The sequence below is a fragment of the Hyla sarda genome, chromosome 3 (assembly GCF_029499605.1).
Source record: "Hyla sarda isolate aHylSar1 chromosome 3, aHylSar1.hap1, whole genome shotgun sequence".
NCBI lineage: Eukaryota > Metazoa > Chordata > Amphibia > Anura > Hylidae > Hyla > Hyla sarda.
Window position 1 is genome coordinate 387,649,448 of NC_079191.1, and position 19,263 is coordinate 387,668,710.

Here is a 19,263-nt window from a genome sequence, read left to right on the forward strand (position 1 = left end):
CAGAAATGCCATTCAGGAGCATGAAAAAGCTAAATGAGAAATTGTCATCTAACTTTTCTGGGCTCCTGAATGGCATATTTGCTTATCATAGTTCCGCTATTATAGACAGCTTTGATTATATGTTATAGGCAAATCTGTCTATAATAGCTGAGCTTTTTTAGCAGATATGCCATTCACGAAGCCAGAAAAGCTTGGTGACAATGATTCACCTAGCTTTTTCATACTCCTGAGTGGCATATGTTCTTATAATAGCTCAGCTACTATAAGCAGACATGCCATTCAGGAGCATGGAAAAGCTTGGTGAGACATTGTCACCTAGCTTTTCTGTGCACCTGAATGGCAAGTCAGTTCATGTCTGGTGGACTAGTGATACCTTTGGGGGAAACTCCTGGGGCAGAGAATAATGTGCGCCGGCGGCAGGACCTCAGGCAGGTGGCAGCTACAGCACACACAGTAATTTTTTAAACTTGGCGGCGCTGGCCGAATATGGGGGAGGAGTCTCATACCCTACCCTGATGTCATGTGGGGCACGCAGGTGAGCAGGTTACGCAGCCACGTCCCCACCAGGGCCATAGGTAAGCCTGTGGGCCTGGGACATCGCAGGGCCAGCCCTCTTTTACTGTTATCCAGAGGCGGCTCTAGAATTTGGGAGGCCTTAGGCATAACTCAAACATGAGGCCCCTGCATCATTTTCTGCAGACTTCACATAGTGATCGAGACCACAATCACCAATTGAAAAAAAAAAAAACATTTAGCAACTTTTGGGGTGCGTCAGTTTCTATGCAGTGCACTTTTCGGTAAAAAAGACTCTTAATCTTTATTCTGTAGGTCCATACGATTAAAATGATACCTACTTATATAGGTTATTTCTATTTAACTACTTTAAAAAAAATTCTTGTACAAAAATGAGTCTGCTTTAAAGTGTCTCTTCTCACCCCTATAACCCTTTTATTTTTCCGCATACAGGGCGATATGAGGGCTCATTTTTTTGTGCTGTGATCTGAAGTTTTTATCAGGACCATTTTTTTTGATGACATCTTTTGACCGCGTTTTATTTTCCAACCAAAAATACGCACTTCTGGACTTTGATATTTTTTCACGCTTTGCCTTTCACTGTGTAACTTAAATAACATTATATTTTATAAGTTGAGACATTTGTACACGTGGTGATACCACATATGTTTATAGTGTTTTTTTTTTTTTTTACATTATTTCATTTGAAAAATGAGAAAAGGGGGTGATTCAAACTTTTATTACGAAAGGTGTTAAATCACATGTATTTACTTTTTTTTTTTGCACTCTTTTAGTCACCATGTATAGGCCGGCCAGTATAGGCCAGCGAGTAAAGGGACATAATACTGTGGGGCTATATACATTGACTGTGCTGTACCCACTGCCCTGATTACTATATATATATATATATATATATATATATTTGTCAGGATCCGGATAGGTATGCAGCGAGGACACTGGTGGTGGATCCTCTGTGTCAGTGGAGTGATGACGTGGGCCGTACCAGGGGAACGGAGTCTAAGGGGTTACTGGTTTTCACCAGAGCCCGCCGAAAAGTGGGATGGACTTGCAGCAGCAGGTAACCCCCAGGTCGTTCCACCCGATAGCGACTCAACCCCAGCTGACAGCTGAGACAGGCGCGGTACAGAAGGACAAGGCAAGAGCAAGGTCGGACGTAGCAGAAGGTCCAGGAAGGCAGCAAGGGTCGTAGTCAGGGGCAACAGCAGAAGGTCTGGAACACAGGTTGGGAACACAGAAAATGCTTTCACTGGGCACTAGGCAACAAGATCCGGCGATGACAGGAAGGGGAAGTGGGTTTTTATAAGGAGGGAGCAGGTGCAGGTACTGATTGGGCCAGGCGCCAATTAATGGCGCACTGGCCCTTTAAGTCTCAGAGAGCCGGTGCACGCGCGCCCTAGGGAGCGGGGCCGCGCACGCCGGGACTGAGCAGACGGAGGACGGGGCAGGTGAGGAGATTGAGATGCTAGCCGCGGCTGGGTGCGTCCCGCTACGCGGGTCGCATCCCCGCCAGTGACAGTAGTGCAGCGCTCCCGGTGAACGGATCTGACCGGGGCGCTGCACGGAGGTGAACGCCGCGAGCGCTCCGGGGAGGAGCAGGGACCCGGAGCGCTCGGCGTAACAGTCCCCCCCCCCTTTGGTCTCCCCCTCTTTTTGGAGCCTAGGAACCTGTGGATGAGCTCCTTGTTGAGGATATTATCCTTGGGTTTCCAAGACCTCTTTTCGGTGCCACAATTCTCCCAGTCTAAGAGAAATTTTTTTTTACCTCTGACTACCTTGGAGGCGAGGATTTCCTTTACAGTGAAGACATCAGAGGAGCCAGAGACAGGAGCAGGAGCGGTGACCTTGGGGGAAAAGTGGATAAGAATGAGAGGTTTGAGAAGGGAAACATGAAAGGAGTTAGGAATACGAAGAGAAAGAGGAAGATGAAGTGTATAGGAGACAGGATTGATTTGACTCTTGATTTTAAATGGTCCAAGGTAACGTGGACCCAGCTTGTAGCTGGGAACGCGAAAGCGGATATACTTGGCAGAGAGCCACACTTTGTCCCCAGGAGCGAACACAGGAGGAGTTCTTCTCTTCTTATCCGCATGTCTCTTCATACGAGACGAGGCCAGTAGGAGCGACTTTTGAGTCTCCTTCCAGATAACAGAGAAGTCCCGGGTAACTTCATCTACAGCAGGCAGTCCAGAAGAAGTGGGAATGGGGAGGGGGGCAGAGGGTGATGGCCGTACACTACAAAGAACGGGGATTTGGCAGAGGTTTCCGAATTTTTGAAATTATACGAGAATTCAGCCCAGGGTAGAAGGTCGACCCAATCATCTTGGCGGGAGGAGACAAAATGTTGCAAATAGTCACCAAGAATCTGGTTGACTCTCTCTACTTGTCCATTGGATTGGGGGTGATAGGAGGACGAGAAATTTAATTTGATTTTTAAATTGTTACAGAGAGCACAAATTCAACACAAATTGAACGCCTCTATCCGAGACGATATGCGTGGGAAGCCCGTAAAGGCGAAAAATATGCTGAAAAAATTGCTTCGCCAATTGTGGCACAGAAGGAAGACCTGGAAGTGGAATGAAGTGTGCCATTTTGGAGAAACGATCAACGACCACCCAGATGACGGTGTTGCCATGGGATACAGGCAGATCCGTAATAAAATCCATGGCAATTTGGGACCATGGCTGCTCGGGGACGGGTAAAGGAAGGAGGAGTCCAGCAGGCTTCTGGCGAGGGGTTTTATCCCGGGCGCAAACAGTACAGGCCCGAATGAAATCAGTGACGTCACCCTCTAGCGTAGGCCACCGATACAAACGAGAAATAAGCTGGATGGACTTTTTAATGTCAGCATGGCCAGCAAGGTGAGAGGAATGTCCCCATTTGAGGATCTTGAGGCGCTGGCGTGGAGGAACAAAAGTCTTTCCAGGAGGAGTTTGTCCCAGAGAAGCTGGAGCAGAGGAGACCAGGCACTCAGGAGGTACGATATGCTGCAGAGGGACTTCAGATTCGGTGGCATCAGAGGAACGTGAAAGGGCGTCAGCCCTGACGTTTTTGTCTGCAGGACGAAAGTGAATCTCGAAGTTAAAGCGGGTAAAAAACAACGACCATCTAGCCTGGCGAGGATTCAGACACTGAGCAGACTGGACGTACGAGAGATTCTTGTGGTCAGTGTAAATGACAATGGGGTGTTTGGAACCCTCCAATAGATGCCTCCATTCTTCGAGTGCTAACTTGATGGCTAGAAGTTCACGATCTCCAATGGAGTAATTTTTTTCTGCCGGAGAGAAAGTTTTAGAGAAGAAACCACAAGTAATGTTACGTCCGGTAGAGTTTTTTTGGAGAAGTACGGCTCCGGCTCCAACTGAGGAGGCGTCCACTTCCAGAAAGAAAGGTTTCGATGGGTCAGGTCTGGACAGCACTGGAGCAGAAGCGAAGGCAGTTTTGAGACGATTGAAGGCCTCATCTGCTTGAGCAGGCCATGACTTAGGGTTGGCATTCTTCCTGGTCAGGGCCACAATAGGGGCCACAATGGTGGAGAAATGGGGAATAAACTGTCGGTAGTAGTTGGCAAATCCCAGAAAGCGTTGGATAGCACGGAGTCCAGAAGGGTGTGGCTAATCTAAAACCGCTGAGAGTTTGTCTGGGTCCATTTGAAGCCCTTGGCCAGAGACTAGGTAACCTAGGAAAGGAAGAGAATTGCATTCAAAGACATTTTTCCATTTTGGCATACAGGTGATTTTCACGAAGTCTCTGGAGCACTAGACGGACATGACGGCGGTGTTCCTCCAGGCTAGAGGAGAAAATCAAGATGTCGTCCAGGTAAACCACAACATAGGTATATAACAAGTCCCGAAATATCTCATTAACGAAGTCCCGGAAGACTGCAGGGGCGTTGCAGAGCCCAAAGGGCATAACTAGATATTCGAAATGTCCGTATCTGGTATTGAATGCGGTCTTCCACTCATCACCTTTCCTGATGCAAATATGATTATATGCGCCTCTTAAGTCCAATTTAGTGAAAATATTGGCACCACGAAGACGGTCAAAGAGTTCAGAGATCAAAGGCAGGGGATAGCGGTTTTTGATGGGGATTTTATTTAAACCGCGGTAGTCAATGCATGGCCGTAAGGATCCGTCTTTTTTTAGAGACAAAGAAGAACCCCGCTCCAGCAGGGGATGAGGGCTTCCGAATGAAACGTCTCTTAAGGTTCTCCTGGATATAGTCGGACATGGCTTGAGTCTCTGGGGCAGACAGAGGGTAGATCCTGCCCCGGGGTGGAGTGGTACCAGGAAGGAGGTCAATGGGGCAGTCATAAGGCCTATGAGGTGGTAAGATCTCTGCTTGTTTTTTGCAGAAAACATTGGCAAAGTCCTGGTAGGCCTTGGGAAGACTCGGTATAGGTGGAGCCACAGGGGTTTGACAAGTGGAAGCAGATGTGAGGCAGTGTTTGAGACAAGATGGACCCCAACTTTTGATCTCCCCGGTCTTCCAGTCAAGGGTAGGAGAATGACGTTGGAGCCATGGCAGACCGAGGAGGATTTCAGAGGTGCAGTTGGGTAGGACAAGAAATTCAATTTTTTTGTGATGCAGTCTAATGCTCATAAGCAGGGGTTCTGTGCGGTAACGCACAGTGCAGTCCAATTTTTCTCAGTTGACAGAAGAAATGTAGAGCGGCTTGACAAGACTGGTCACTGGGATGCTGAACCTATTAACAAAAGAGGCCAAAATAAAAATTTCCTGCAGAACCGGAGTCCAAGAAGGCCACAGCTGAGAAAGAGGAGTTGGCGGAAGGAGAAATCCGCACAGGCACACTGAGACGTGGAGAAGCAGAATTCACATCTAGAGTCGTCTCACCTTTGTAAGGTAACGGAGTGCGTCTCCCCTGACGTGGAGGGCGGATAGGACAGTCTTTTAGGAAGTGTTCGGTACTAGCACAGTACAGGCATAGATTCTCGTTACGGAGGGGAGTCCTCTCTTGTAGGGTCAGGCGGGACCGATCCACATGCATAGCCTCCTCGGCAGAAGGCACAGGAACAGATTGTAGTGGACTTTGGAAGAGAGGAGCCGGGGAGAGAAATTGCCTGGTGCGAACAAGATCCTTTTCCTGTCAGAGCTCCTGGCGTCTTTCTGAGAAACGCATGTCGATGCGGGTGGCCAAATGGATAAGTTCAGACAGGTTAGCAGGAATTTCTTGTGCGGCCAGTACATCTTTGATGTTGCTGGATAAGCCTTTCTTGAAGGTCGCGCAGAGGGCCTCATTGTTCCAGGATAGCTCTGAGGCGAGGGTACGAAACTGGATGGCGTATTCGCCTACGGAAGAACTCCCTTGGACTAGGTTCAGCAAAGCAGTCTCGGCAGAGGAGGCCCGGGCTGGCTCCTCGAAGACACTACGAACTTCAGCGAAGAAGGACTGGATAGTGGCAGTGGCAGGATCATTGCGGTCCCAGAGCGGTGTGGCCCATGACAAGGCCTTTCCAGACAGGAGACTGACCACGAAAGCCACCTTAGACCGTTCAGTGGGGAATTGGTCCGACATCATCTACAAGTGTAGGGAACATTGGGACAGGATACCACGGCACTGTTTAGAGTCCCCATCAAACTTGTCCGGTAGAGACAGGCGGAGATGGGAGCGGCCACTCGCTGCGGAGGAGATGCAGGAGCTGGCGGAGGAGATGATTGCTGATGCTGTGGCAAAAGTTGTTGCAGCATGACGGTCAGTTGAGTCAGCTGCTGTACTTGTTGCGCGATCTGTTGGGTTTGCTGGGCGACCACCGTGGTTAGGTCAGCGACACTAGGCAGCGGGACCTCAGCGGGATCCATGGCCGAATCTACTGTCAGGATCCGGATTGGTATACAGCGAGGACACTGGTGGTGGATCCTCTGTGTCAGTGGGGTGATGACGTGGGCCGTACCAGGGGAACGGAGTCTAAGGGGCTACTGGTTTTCACCAGAGCCCGCCGCAAAGCTGGATGGACTTGCAGCGGCAGGTAACCCCAGGTCGTTCCACCCGATAGCGACTCAACCCCAGCTGACAGCTGAGACAGGCGCGATACAGAAGGACAAGGCAAGAGCAAGGTTGGACATAGCAGAAGGTCAGGGCAGGCAGCAAGGGTCGTAGACAGGGGCAACAGCAGAAGGTCTGGAACACAGGTTGGGAACACAGAAAATGCTTTCACTGGCCACTAGGCAACAAGATCCGGCGATGACAGGAAGGGGAAGTGGGTTTTTATAAGGAGGGAGCAGGTGCAGGTACTGATTGGGCCAGGCGCCAATCAATGACGCACTGGCCCTTTAAATTTCAGAGTGCCGGCGCATGCGCCCTTGGGAGCAGGGCCGCGCGCCGGGACAGAGCAGACGGAGGACAGGGCAAGTGAGGAGATTGGGATGCGAGCCACGGGCGGGTGCGTCCCACTACGCGGGTCGCATCCCCGCCAGTGACAGTAGTGCAGCGCTCCCGGTCAGCGGATCTGACCTGGGCGCTGCACAGAGGTGAACGCCGCGAGCGCTCCGAGGAGGAGCAGGGACCCGGAGCGCTTGGCGTAACAATACATATATATATATATATATATATATATATATATGTTTATATATAGCAGCCAGGGCCGTGGGTACAGTACAGGGCAGCTGATGTATATAGACCTGCATTATTATGTCACTGTATACCAATGACTGTGCTGTGTCATCTGAACTGGCCCATACTACATATATTATATATGATATATGGGCCAGGCCAGGCAGAGAACACAGCACAGTCATTGATATACAGTGACATAATACTGCTGTGCCATATACATTGTGCTGTTCCCACTGCCCTGGCTAATATATATATATATATATATATATATATATATATATATATATATATATATACATATGTATTAGACTTGTGCACGACCAAAAAATTTGTTTTTTTTCGTTTCGTACATTTTCGTATTAAAAAAATGTCGGTTCTGTTGCACATTCGTTATCGAGTAATTCGTTTCATTGTTTTTCGGATGCATCCGTATATTTTCGGATCCATCCAAAATATCGTTCGGATGCATTCGTTATATCAGAGCCGTCCATTATTTCGGACACATTCGTTACATTCGCCGCATTCGTTACTTCGGACGTATTCGTTATTTCGGCCGCATTCGTTATTTCGGCCGCATTCGTTTCACTTTCGAATTCGGCAGATTACATTATTCGTTTTATGTTGCTGTATTCCTAACGATTAACGAAAACAGCCAAAGTAAAGTTAGGCCAGGTCAGTCAGGGGCTCAGAGTTTTCACCCAGTGGCCCAGATTTATCAAACTGTGTGAGAGAAAGAGTGGAGTGGTCTGGTCTCCCATAGCAACCAATCACAGTTCAGCTTTCACTTTACCAGAGTTCATTATCTGACATGTGATTGGCTGTTGTGGTCACTCCCCTTTTTCTCTCACACAGATTGATAAATCTTGCCAGCGTGTACTGAGAGTGAGAAATTGATTGTATTGTGCGTAAATTGTGTGAAAAAAACAATGTCTGGAATGAGAGAAATTGTGTCTGTGGTGTCTGGGAGAGACGATGGTGAGGGTGAGCGTGCTGTTGTGGATGTGAGTGATAGAGCATGTGTGAGTGAGCGTGCGGATGATGTGTCTGAGTGTAGTGGTGGCGTGGAGAGGAGAGGAGAGAAGAGGAGGAGTAAAGTCCGAGCAGGTCCAATCGCAAGACAAAGTGGTTGGACAATATCGGACTCTGGCAGTGGCAGCCACACATCTGAGTCTGAGAGTCTGCACTCAGTGGGTGTCCCACCAGCCAAAAAACAAAGAGGGACGAAATTCACGGAGGCAGAGAACGTAGCACTGGTGGCTGCTGTTAGCACAGAAAAATCTGTGTTATTCAACACGACAGTGGGCACCCAGGAGAAGATGGCCGCCTGGAGCCGGGTGAGGGAGAAAGTGTTCCAAGTTGGAAGAGGCACAGCGGACAGGACAGTTCTCAGCATCAGGCATCGGTGAGTAAATATTTCAGTATGATATCATCATCAATGTGTTGGCAAAGACATATTGCAAAGCATAAACTATGCTGGTCTTGGTCTAGGACAATACCATTCCATAACCTTTATTGTTTGTTACACATATGTCCTTTACATCCTAGATTTGTAATTACATCTAGTGTATACCGGTGTATCTGTGGTTTCGCCCCTAAAGCAAATGCTCCATAAGTGGGGAACCACCATTCTTGCAAAAAAATAGTGGACTTGCTCATCTGCATAACTACCGGTAATTATGTATGCGTGACATGAGGATACACATATGAGGGGGCAATGTTTTTGTATTCTGACCCCTATAACTTTCTTAGTTCTCCTTATACGGTCCTGTATGATGCACCCCAATCTGTAGTTTTTGACAGTACCATTTTTGTTTTAAAGGGGTACTCTGGTTGAAAACTTTTTTATTTTTTCTTAAATCAACTGGTGCCAGAAAGTTGATCAGATTCCATAAACCTTACAGTACGTATTAAGTTGCTGCTGAATTCTACATAGGAAATTCATTACTATTTGTAACCTAGAGCTCTCTGCTGATATCATGAGCACAGTGCTCTCTGTTGACATCTCTTTCCAGTTTAAGAACTGTCCAGAGTAGGAGAAAATCTTCATAGCAAACATATGCTGTTCTGGACAGTTCCTAAAATGGACAGAGATGTCAGCAGAGAGCACTGTGCTTGTGATGTTAGCAGAGAGCTCTCTGTTTGAAAAACAAAATAATTTCCTCTTTAGCAGCTAATAAGTACTGGAAGGAATAATATTTTTTTTAATTAAAATGTACACATCTGCCTAATTTTCTGGCACCAGTTGATTTAAAAAAAAGTACCCTTTTTAATGTGACTTTTTTTTATGTATTTTTTATTTTTTTTTTAAGTCAGGAGTTGCAGTTAGTTACTACAACTACCATCATGCCCTCATACATGTGGCTCATCAGCTGCTCCAAATGAAATTCCAACTCCCAGCATGTTGGACTATACTAGTATATAGTCCATAGGTCAGTGTTTCCCAACCAGGGGTGCCTCCAGCTGTTGCAAAACTACAACTCCCAGCATGTTGGGAGTTGTAGTTTTGCAACAGCTGGAGGCACCCCTGGTTGGGAAACACTAACCTATGGACTATATACTAGTATAGTCCAACATGCTCAGATTTGTAGTTTTAAAACAGCTGGAGGCACCCCTGGTTGGTAAACACTGCTATAGTATATTTTGACATTTCCCGGGACTTGAAGGATTGGTTTGATAAACTAGTAAAGATAAAGAGGATAAGTCTGACTATATCTGTGTAGTGTGGTATAAATGCAGAAATATGAGCATTCAAGCAAAAGAACAAAATTGTTTCTCAACAAAACAGTTTATTGTCATAAAACGGAAATGGTATGATAAACTTGAATAAACTATTTTATGTAAAACACAATCAGGTACTATGACTGCAGGGCATCAGTAGTCAAAAAACTTCAACTTCAAGAACTGGGAGCTGGAATTGAAGAAGCACCTCCTGCCAGAGGCTCAGACATCCGAGGCAGAGAGATCTGGTGAGTAAAATGATATAGATAGATTAGATGAGATAGAGATAGAGATAGAGAGAAAACGGGGTAGAGCAGCACCTCAGTGGAAAATAGGAAAAATAGTAGGGGTGCGCATCAGTCGCTGGGACCCTGGTCCTGGGTCCAAATGGACAGCATAAAACAAAAGGGATGACCGCAGCACTCCATAGATTAAAAAAGAAAATTGTCTTTATTCCATGAACAAAACTTGGTGCGACGTTTCGGTGTCCTCACAACACCATTCTCAAGCCTTTTTTAATCTATGGAGTGCTGCGGTCATCCCTTTTATATATATATATATATGATTAATTATGTATTACAATAATATTAATTGATAAACCAACAAGAAAATAAAAATAAAAAATAACTATTAGAACTTATACAATAACTGTATTACTATATACTTGTATCCCCCCCCCCCCCCACCCCTAGCTCAATACTGATTCTTAAAGGGGTACTCCAGTGAAAACCTTTTTTCTTTTAAATCAACTGGAGGCAGAAAGTTAAACATATTTGTAAATTACTTCTATCAAAAAAATCTTAATCCTTCCAGTACTTATTAGCTGCTGAATGCTACAGAGGAAATTCCTTTCTTTTTGGAACACTGATGACATCACGAACACAGTGCTCTCTGCTGACATCTCTGTCCATTTTAGCAACCATGCATAGCGGATGTATGCTAAGGGCAGCATGGTGGCTCAGTGGTTAGCACTGTTGCCGTGCAGTGCTGGGGCCTTGGGTTCAAATCCCACTAAGGACAAAAATAAATAAAGTGTGATAAGTGTTATAATAATGTCAGCAGAGAGAACTGTGGTCGTAATGTCATCAGAGAGCATTTCAAAAAGAAAAGAATTTCCTCTGTAGTATTTAGCAGCTAATAAGTACAGGAAGGATTAAGATGTTTTAATAGAAGTAATTTACAAATATGTTTAACTTTCTGCCACCAGTTGATTTAAAAGAACAAAGGTTTTCACCGGAGTACCCCTTTAAAGCATTTATGCCATTTGTAATGTTGGGACATGCAGATGCCAGGGAATCTAGTCTACCCCGTTGTTGTCCTATACAGTAACCCCCCGACATGCGATGGCCCCGACATATGATCAAATCGACATACGATGGCCTCTCAGAGGCCATCGCATGTCGATGTCAGCATCGACATACGATGCTTTTATATGTCGGGGCCATCGCATTATCTGCTATCCGACAGCGCAAAATGCTTAAGCTGCTGTCGGATAGCAGTTTAAGCATCCCGGACAGGTTCACTTACCTATTCCCGCAGCTCCGGGTCCACTTCACGATCCTCTGGTGTCTTCTGTATCTTCTCCAGGGTCCAGGCCTCACTTTCCGGCATCGTTATTACGTCGTTACGCATGCCGTCCCGGCGCAGCAACGCAATACCGTCACAAGAAAGCGAGGCCCGGACCCTGCAGAAGATGCGGAAGAAGCCGGAGGATCATGAAGTGGACCCGGAGCAGCGGGACAGCATCGGGAGCCCCTGGGACAGCATCGGGAGCGGTGAGGATGCGGTCTGGAGCGGCGGGGACAGGTGAGTACAGCTTCCTATACTTTACATTGCACAGATCCCTCAACATACGATGGATTCGACAAACGATGGGTCATTTTGGAAAGAATTACCATCGTATGTTGAGGGACCACTGTACTATCAGACCAAATAACGAAGTAGAGCAGGCCCCCATAGAGATTGATTAAATAATTAACATAGAGCATATCAGACAAAATGGCTGAACTGAACAGCATATATAGTGGTCCCTCAACATACGATGGTAATCCGTTCCAAATGAACAATTGTTTGTTGAAACCATCGTATGTTGAGGGATCCGTGCATTGTAAAATATAGAACAGTGGTCTACAACCTGCGGACCTCCAGATGTTGCAAAACTACAACACCCAGCATGCCCTGACAGCCAACTGTTGTCCGGGCACTGCAGGGAATTGTAGTCTTGCAACATCTGGAGATACGCAAGTTGAAGACCACTGGTATTGAAGGTTATACTCACCTTTCCCCGCCGCTACGGACCGTCACCGCTTTTCACCGCTGCCCTGGATGTCACCTGCCATTGCTGTCGCCGTGTCCCCGACGCTCCGGCAAGGCCTCTGCTTCCTCGGCATCCTCGCTCTCCGTCGCCGCCATTACGCCACTATGCAAGACGCTCCTATTGGATGACAGGATGGCGTGCACAGCGACGTGATGACAACGCTGACGATGCAGGGGATCCTGAAGAGGATGCGCCGGAGCCCCGAGGACAGGTAAGTTATGTTGAGAAATGGTCACATGATTGAAAGCCCGGAAATAGAGTGATCTACGGCCACCCCTTTCCTTAAGAATAAGATGTCAGCGAGTCAAAGGAATGAGACACACTGTAATGTCATCTTTTGACATGTCCACACAACTCGTAAATTTGTACTTTCTAATTCTATATTGATAGCAATGTGGATATTATGTAAATTACTCAGCTAAATTGCCTATTGTGATAAAAAAGCATGGTTAGCTATTTGCAATGGTGTATATTTGTGGTCTATAATGGTGTATAACATTTATAGGGTTAGATGACAAATATACACCAGTACAATAACTTAATTATTATATTGTTAAGCCTTAGGGAGAGTATGTTGTGTATCATGTAATGATCAACAACACAACTGCTTTCAGTCACTTGATTTTTATTTTAAAATACCTTTTTATTTTTATTATTATTTTTATTTTTTAGATCAACAAGGCCAGGCTTCATTAAGGAGTCACCATGACAGTTCCCCACCATCACCTGTCCTGTCACAATTGGAGAGCTGGAGGGACGTTGAGGCAGATGATAATGTGCCAGTACCTGAGGAGGACATGGGCCAACCCCTGAGCTCAGCTGCCTGTTCACCAGCTATCCCCAGTCCACTATCTCCAACCCCAGCACCCGCATCTGTCCCAATGGACACGTACCTTAGGGTACTCCAAGAAAGGGACAGGTTGTCCAGGGAGACGAGGCACCTTGCATGGGAGATGCAACGCTTGAATAGGACCATGCACCGACTTCACCGTCGGCAGGCTGACGACTTCCAAGTGATGTTGGCCAGCACCTTCAGGCCACAGCACAGCTAAGGGTGGACCTCCTGATGGCAATATTTTTAGGCTGGTTGACAGTTTTGTTATGTTAGAAATGTTGGCAATGTTCAGGTTTATTGTATTACCTCTGTATTCTATTACCAAAGTTTCATGTTGACTTGTATATTGTAGCCTCATACAAAATGGTGCCAAATCCTGCCTACAATATAAACATGCAATTGGTATGATTATGCTGGCTGATTGTAGACAGCAGGCATACAAGGCAAAAAAATGATGATTACAGTTGTTATTTATTGCTACATTTGCATTCAAGGCCTTTGCCATCAAAATATTGTAGGTAAGAAAAAATTGATCTCCTGTTGTGGTGTCTACATGATTGATGATAACTTTGATAGCAGAGCACAGATTCCACCAGTGCATGAAATGTGTATTGCAATAGTACCTCTAATTTATTATTATTATTTACCTCAACAGTTGGAGAGGTGGGGTCCTGAGGCATTGTGAATCTCGGTGTAATGTCCGTTTATTTGTTTTTGCATTTTCCCGTTTCAGGCCCTGTTCCGACATTGTTTTTCATGCATTATATGTTTTCTGTGCTTTTCTTCCAGGCGTGGAAGAGTTAAGCCTTTCACACATGTGTTAGGCGAGTGTGGCTTAATAACTCCACCTCAGTCTGTATTATTGTTTTCCTTTTTTGTCTTGGACCGACTTAGTAATATATATTGTGTTTTTACGCCACTGCACTTTAGCGCAGGAAGGGACCGGCTCCAAGTTGTCGACTCACCGTTTAGGGTGAGTGGGCAAGTAGGCAGGGAGAGCTCAGTTTAGGGCTCACTCTCACTGTCCCTGGTCGGTCCATGACACTGGGCCCCGCTTTTCCGAATGTTGAGACACAGCCATATTGTCTTTTTAAGTGTAATGGTCCACCTGGGAATTAAAGTTAAAGGGGTATTCCGTCCAACAGCATTTTATCCCCTATCCAAAGGATAGGGGATAAGATGTCTGATCGCTGGGGGTCCCAGCAGTGGGCCCCCGCGATCAGACATCTTATTCCCTATCCTTTGGATAGGGGATCAAATGTTTTTGCCCGGAATACCCCTTTAAGGTACTAAAGCTATACATTTATTACACTGTGACTTTTAATATGCTGCTGGGATCTGTGCTCCATTTAATAGAGGTCACTTAAGTGTCAAATGCATTGTAAAGCACTACTGTCATTTAAGGGGTACTCCGGCGCTTAAACATCTTATTCCCTATCCAAAGGATAGAGGACAAGATGCCTGATCGCGGGGGTCCCGCCGCTGGGGACCCCTGTGATCTTGCACGCTGCACCCCAGTTAAAATCAGTCCCCGGTGACTGATTTTAACTGGGGTGCCGCATGCAAGATGAGGGAAGTCCCCAGCGGAGGGACCCCCGCGATCAGGCATCTTATCCCCTATCCTTTGGATAGGGGATAAGATGTCTAAGTGCCGGAGTACCCCTTTAAGAAAAAAAAATTGTCATTTACTTACCACTGATTTGCTGAACTCCTTTACCACATAAATTTACGTCCTTGTTGTATCCACAAAATTGTCCACTAAATGTCCACTAAATCCTAAAAGAAGGAGGGAAAGAGATAAATTAAATAACAACTGATAACACAACGGGATCCAACATTCCAACTTGTAACCAAGAACTTCAACTTTTAACTTGAACTGTAGAACTCATAACCAATCGGTGTCAAAGCTTAGGGCAGGATATCCCAGCTTGGGCATGTTTACTTTAAGAAAAGTCATCTGCTCCATGAGCTGAGGGGCCAGCTGTGAACGCTGTGGGTAGAGAATATTACCAGTGACTGAAAATACCCGTTCACTTTGCACAGAGGTTGGGGGGCAGGATAGGAGCTCCTGGGCCACCATGGAGAGAGCAGGCCAAATCGCCCTCCTTTCATCCCAGTACTTGAGACTATCCGCTGTAGGTGCCAGATGGGGTTCAGACAAATAACTTTTTACAGTCTCTGCAACCTTATCTCTGGGTATCCTTGAGGGTTGTCTGGTGTGCCCGACCAAGGTTTGCAAAGTTTCTGCCCAAAAGTCAGCAGCTCTTGATGAGTGTCCAGCAGTGTTTGTGATGGGTGATGATGACATAGCAGGCTCATCCTCCTCTTCTTCTTCATCATCATCATCATCATTGTCCCTCTCTGACGGCACAACCAAGTGTCTTTGCCTGTCACACACCCTGTTGATTAATTTCTCTCTCCAGCTTGTTAGGGAATTGGCTTGGAGTGCCATTTGCCCTTAATTCGGGGGTCACACATGGTGGCAAGCATCAGTTCAGGGCAAGCATCAGTGAGCTCTGTGATCCTCCGGTTTAATTGTCCATGCAGTCTCCTGACAAGTGTGGCAACATCAGGTACTATGTATCCTCCAGACAAGTTTTCTCTATGGTTGAGGATGGCATCCATTTTGTTAACAAGATGGTTAAAGAGGGGGATGACTTGAGCCAAGCTTGCATATTCTTGACTTAGGTTTGCTGTGTCTGCACGAAAGGGGCTTAGTACAGTCACCACCTGAGCTATTATTTTCCACTCCTCCCTGCTAAGTGGTCTGGTCACACCGAGGACATGTTCATGTGACATTGCATGTATTGCTTTTTGTTGCTCCAGAATTCTTTCAAGCATGTCCCAATGTAGAATTCCACCTGGTGCTTACATCCTGCTTCAGGCGGTGTTGAGGAAGACCTGCCTTAATCTGCTCCTGCCTGAAAATGTGACTGTCCTTCACACTTCTATGAAAATGGCCTGCAATTTTCCTACAGGAGTCTAACACTTCAGAGAGCTTTGTATTGCTCTCAGTGGTGTCATCTATACCAGCCTTTACTAAAAGATGGAGGACATGGGCGGAGCATCGGACACCAACAAATTTGCCATCCCGCAGTGCTTTTAACATATTGGCTGCCTCATCAGTGACCACAAACCCCATCTTCGCCCTGTGTATTTGCCTGCTCCCCAAGCCACTCTGCCACCATTTTCTGTAATGCACGAGTTATGTTATGCGAGCTGCGCTGCTCATCTAAAACCTCTGCATGCAGTAGGAATGAGCAGTGCCCCTGATTTTGTTTTTCTACAACATCAGCTCCTGTGCTTCTTGACCCTGATGTAATTTGGGCTGGTTCCATTACAATGGGCTGCCACCAGTGTGCTGTTAGTGATAAGAAGGCATGCTGCCCACTGGGAGCACTCCACAAGTCTGTGGTGAAATGTACTGACTGTCCTGCGGCTCTGCCTAGCTCCTGTTTTATTAACTCCACACAAGATTTATGTAAGAAGGGTACTATACTGCGACTAAATGTAGTACGGGATGAATTACATACTGGGGTGCAACTGCCTGCATTAGACGTTTAAACGGTTCCCCCTCCACCATGTTAAAGGGAGCTCCCCCGACGGCTATGAGCTCGCCAATGAGGCGGGTAATTTTACGGGACTGCTGTCTTGAAATCCCCCTGGAATGAAATCCACTAAATTGATCCAAGGTGGGCTGTTTTGATTGACTGGGGTCAACAGCTTCACCTCTGTGCCCCTTGTCCAGGTTATCTGAGCTGATGGTAGCACTGGAACTAGAACTACTTGCCCTTTTTTACTAGGTTGAGGTGACAACAACCCACTGTCTTCTCTTAACAGGACTGGCTTGTGGTGTGTGCGCAAATGGTGATTCATGCCAGAATTAGTCAGATGCCCTATAACTCTACCACGACTGACTTCCCTGCCACATAGCTTACATTTAGCTGATCTACCATCACCAACTATTGAAAAATGCTCCCAAACTTTAGATTTCCGGCTGGAACTGGAACCGGGTAGTGCAGATGGGGCATTTTGCGGGAGGGGATTGCTTTTGGAAGCTGGAGGCCTTGTACTGGGGACGGTGGCACTACTTGAATGGGAGGGTGGTGTATCCATTACAACTAAAGAGCCAGAGGATGATGGTGGTGATGATTCTGGAAGGTCAGTTGTAAATAGGAGTGGCAATACAGGACTTTGATATTGTTCACGACTGGACACATCATGAATGAAATCAAGGGGTACCTCCTCTTCTAAGCTTCCAATGTGTACACCTTGAAGAGGCGTACTTAAATGCATTATGTCCATGTCTGATTGTGAGCCCTGCTTCTTGTTTCCCTCTCCTTCTTGGTGTCTAATAGTGTTGCTCGCGAATATTCGCAATGCAAATTTTATTCGCGAATATCGCATATTCGTGAATTCGCGAATATTCGCGAATATAGCACTATATATTTGTAATTACGAATATTCTTTTTTTTTTTTTTTCACAGTACACATCACAGTGATCATCCCTCTCTGCTTCCAGCTTGTGTGGTGTAAAGAAGGCTCTAATACTACTGTGTGAGACGGGGGCGCGAATTTTCGCATATACGAAAATTTGCATATGCAAAGTTTTCGCATATGCGAATTTTCTCTTATGCTAATTTCCGCATGCCCGAATATTCGCATATGCGAAAATAAAACGAGAATATTACGAATATGTGAACATTTGCGAATATATGACGAATATTCATCCATATATTCGCGAATATTCGCGAATTCGAATATGGCCTATGCCGCTCAACACTAGTGTCTAACAGATTGCGAGACATTAAGGGCCACAGTAGCAGCACTAGTGGTGGTTGTCTTATTTTTTCTTGGATATGATGATGAGTATGGCCACTTGATGAAGCATGGGACTTTGCTGCAGGCCTTGCTGGTGATCCTCTTTTGTAAAAAAGTGCAGGTGTTACCTTAGCTTGTTTGCCTGTTGTCTCTGTGCCAGAAGCCAAGTTATCATCAGGTAAACCGTCCATTTCTGCAAATCCAGTGACTCACTTCACACACTGCAACTGTAACACCACCAGCCAGTCTCACAGGACTACCTCACAACTGAATAAAACAGCCTTACTGTCTGCAATACAGTAGGGATCAAATGGAGTAAGCTAATTGGCTAAAAGTTACCATATGGTACTATGTGACAATGAACTTCGATCATGTGACCTCCCAAGGACCAATTAAAAGAATGTAGAATTATTTCTTTACTTCCGTTTACGGACAACGAACGCATTCGTTATTCACCGAACGCATTTGTTGTTTGCCTGTTCGTATTATCGGGGCTATTCGGAAATGCTCAAGGTATGTTTTCGTGCATTCGGATCTCTCCGAATGTACGAAAACGGTAATATTCGTTCAATATAACATTCGTGCCGAACCGAATTGCACATGTCTAATATGTATAGCAGCCAGGGCAGTGGGAACAGCACAGCACAGCTGATGTATATAGCCCAGCAGTATTATGTCCCTGTATATCAGTGTTTCCCAACCAGGGTGCCTCCAGCTGTTGCAAAACTACAACTACGGCATGCTGGTAGTTGTAGTTTTGCAACAGCTGGAGGAACCCTGGTTGGGAAACACTGCTGTATATCAATGACTGTGCTGTGTTCTCTGACTGGCCCATACAGCATATACTACAATATATAAACATATATAGGGCAGAGGGCACAGCACAGTCACTGGTATACAGTTAGTGACTGAATGCAGCCTGAGACAGCCCCGGCCACTGGGACTTATCTACAGAGCTCGTTACCTTCTGACCTTCTTTTTCGCACTGATGGCCGCCTCTACAGGTCGGAGACTGTCAGACTGGACTGAGCTCCTATACAGACCGCAGAGGCTGTACAGCTGTGAGGTAGTGTCTCTCTCTGCCGTCTTTCTTCTGCTCTGCAGTGAGCAGCCGGGGGAGGGGTCGGACGGGCAGGGACTAATAAGCTGCAATGTCTGTGGCACATGACCAGCCCCATCAGCCCCCTCTCTTAAAGGGGCAGTAGAGGCTGGTCAGAAGCAGCGCTGAGGCCCAAAGGAAATTTTTTATATTTAAACTTCACTCCCAGCGGTCGGGGCCGGAGAGTAGGGAGTTGCAGCGGTCGTGCGCTGGTCGGTCTGTGCGGGCCGTTTGTGCGGGCCCCCGGGCCTATTTTTACGCAGGGGCCTGGAGCTGCCGCTCCATCCGCCCCTACGTTAATCCGGCCCTGATTCCATACACAGAAGAAATGGTGTTACAAATTATGGGGGGGAGGTTCTATTACCCC

The 19,263-nt window shown here is 46.4% G+C and overlaps 1 long non-coding RNA gene across 3 annotated transcripts; it reads right to left on the bottom strand.

Annotated features, from left to right (window-relative positions):
- Positions 1-9,878: 9,878 nt before the first annotated feature.
- Positions 9,879-18,917, bottom strand: LOC130360841 (uncharacterized). Of its 3 annotated transcripts, XR_008890825.1 has the most exons (4): positions 18,762-18,917; positions 14,670-14,752; positions 13,035-13,356; positions 9,879-10,069 (listed from the first exon to the last, which is right to left on the bottom strand). It is a non-coding gene; the product is annotated as an uncharacterized LOC130360841 (long non-coding RNA). The 3 variants fall into 3 exon arrangements; XR_008890824.1 differs by lacking the exon at positions 13,035-13,356 and having other exon boundaries at positions 18,762-18,911; XR_008890823.1 differs by lacking the exons at positions 13,035-13,356; positions 18,762-18,917 and adding an exon at positions 17,926-18,338.
- Positions 18,918-19,263: the final 346 nt, after the last annotated feature.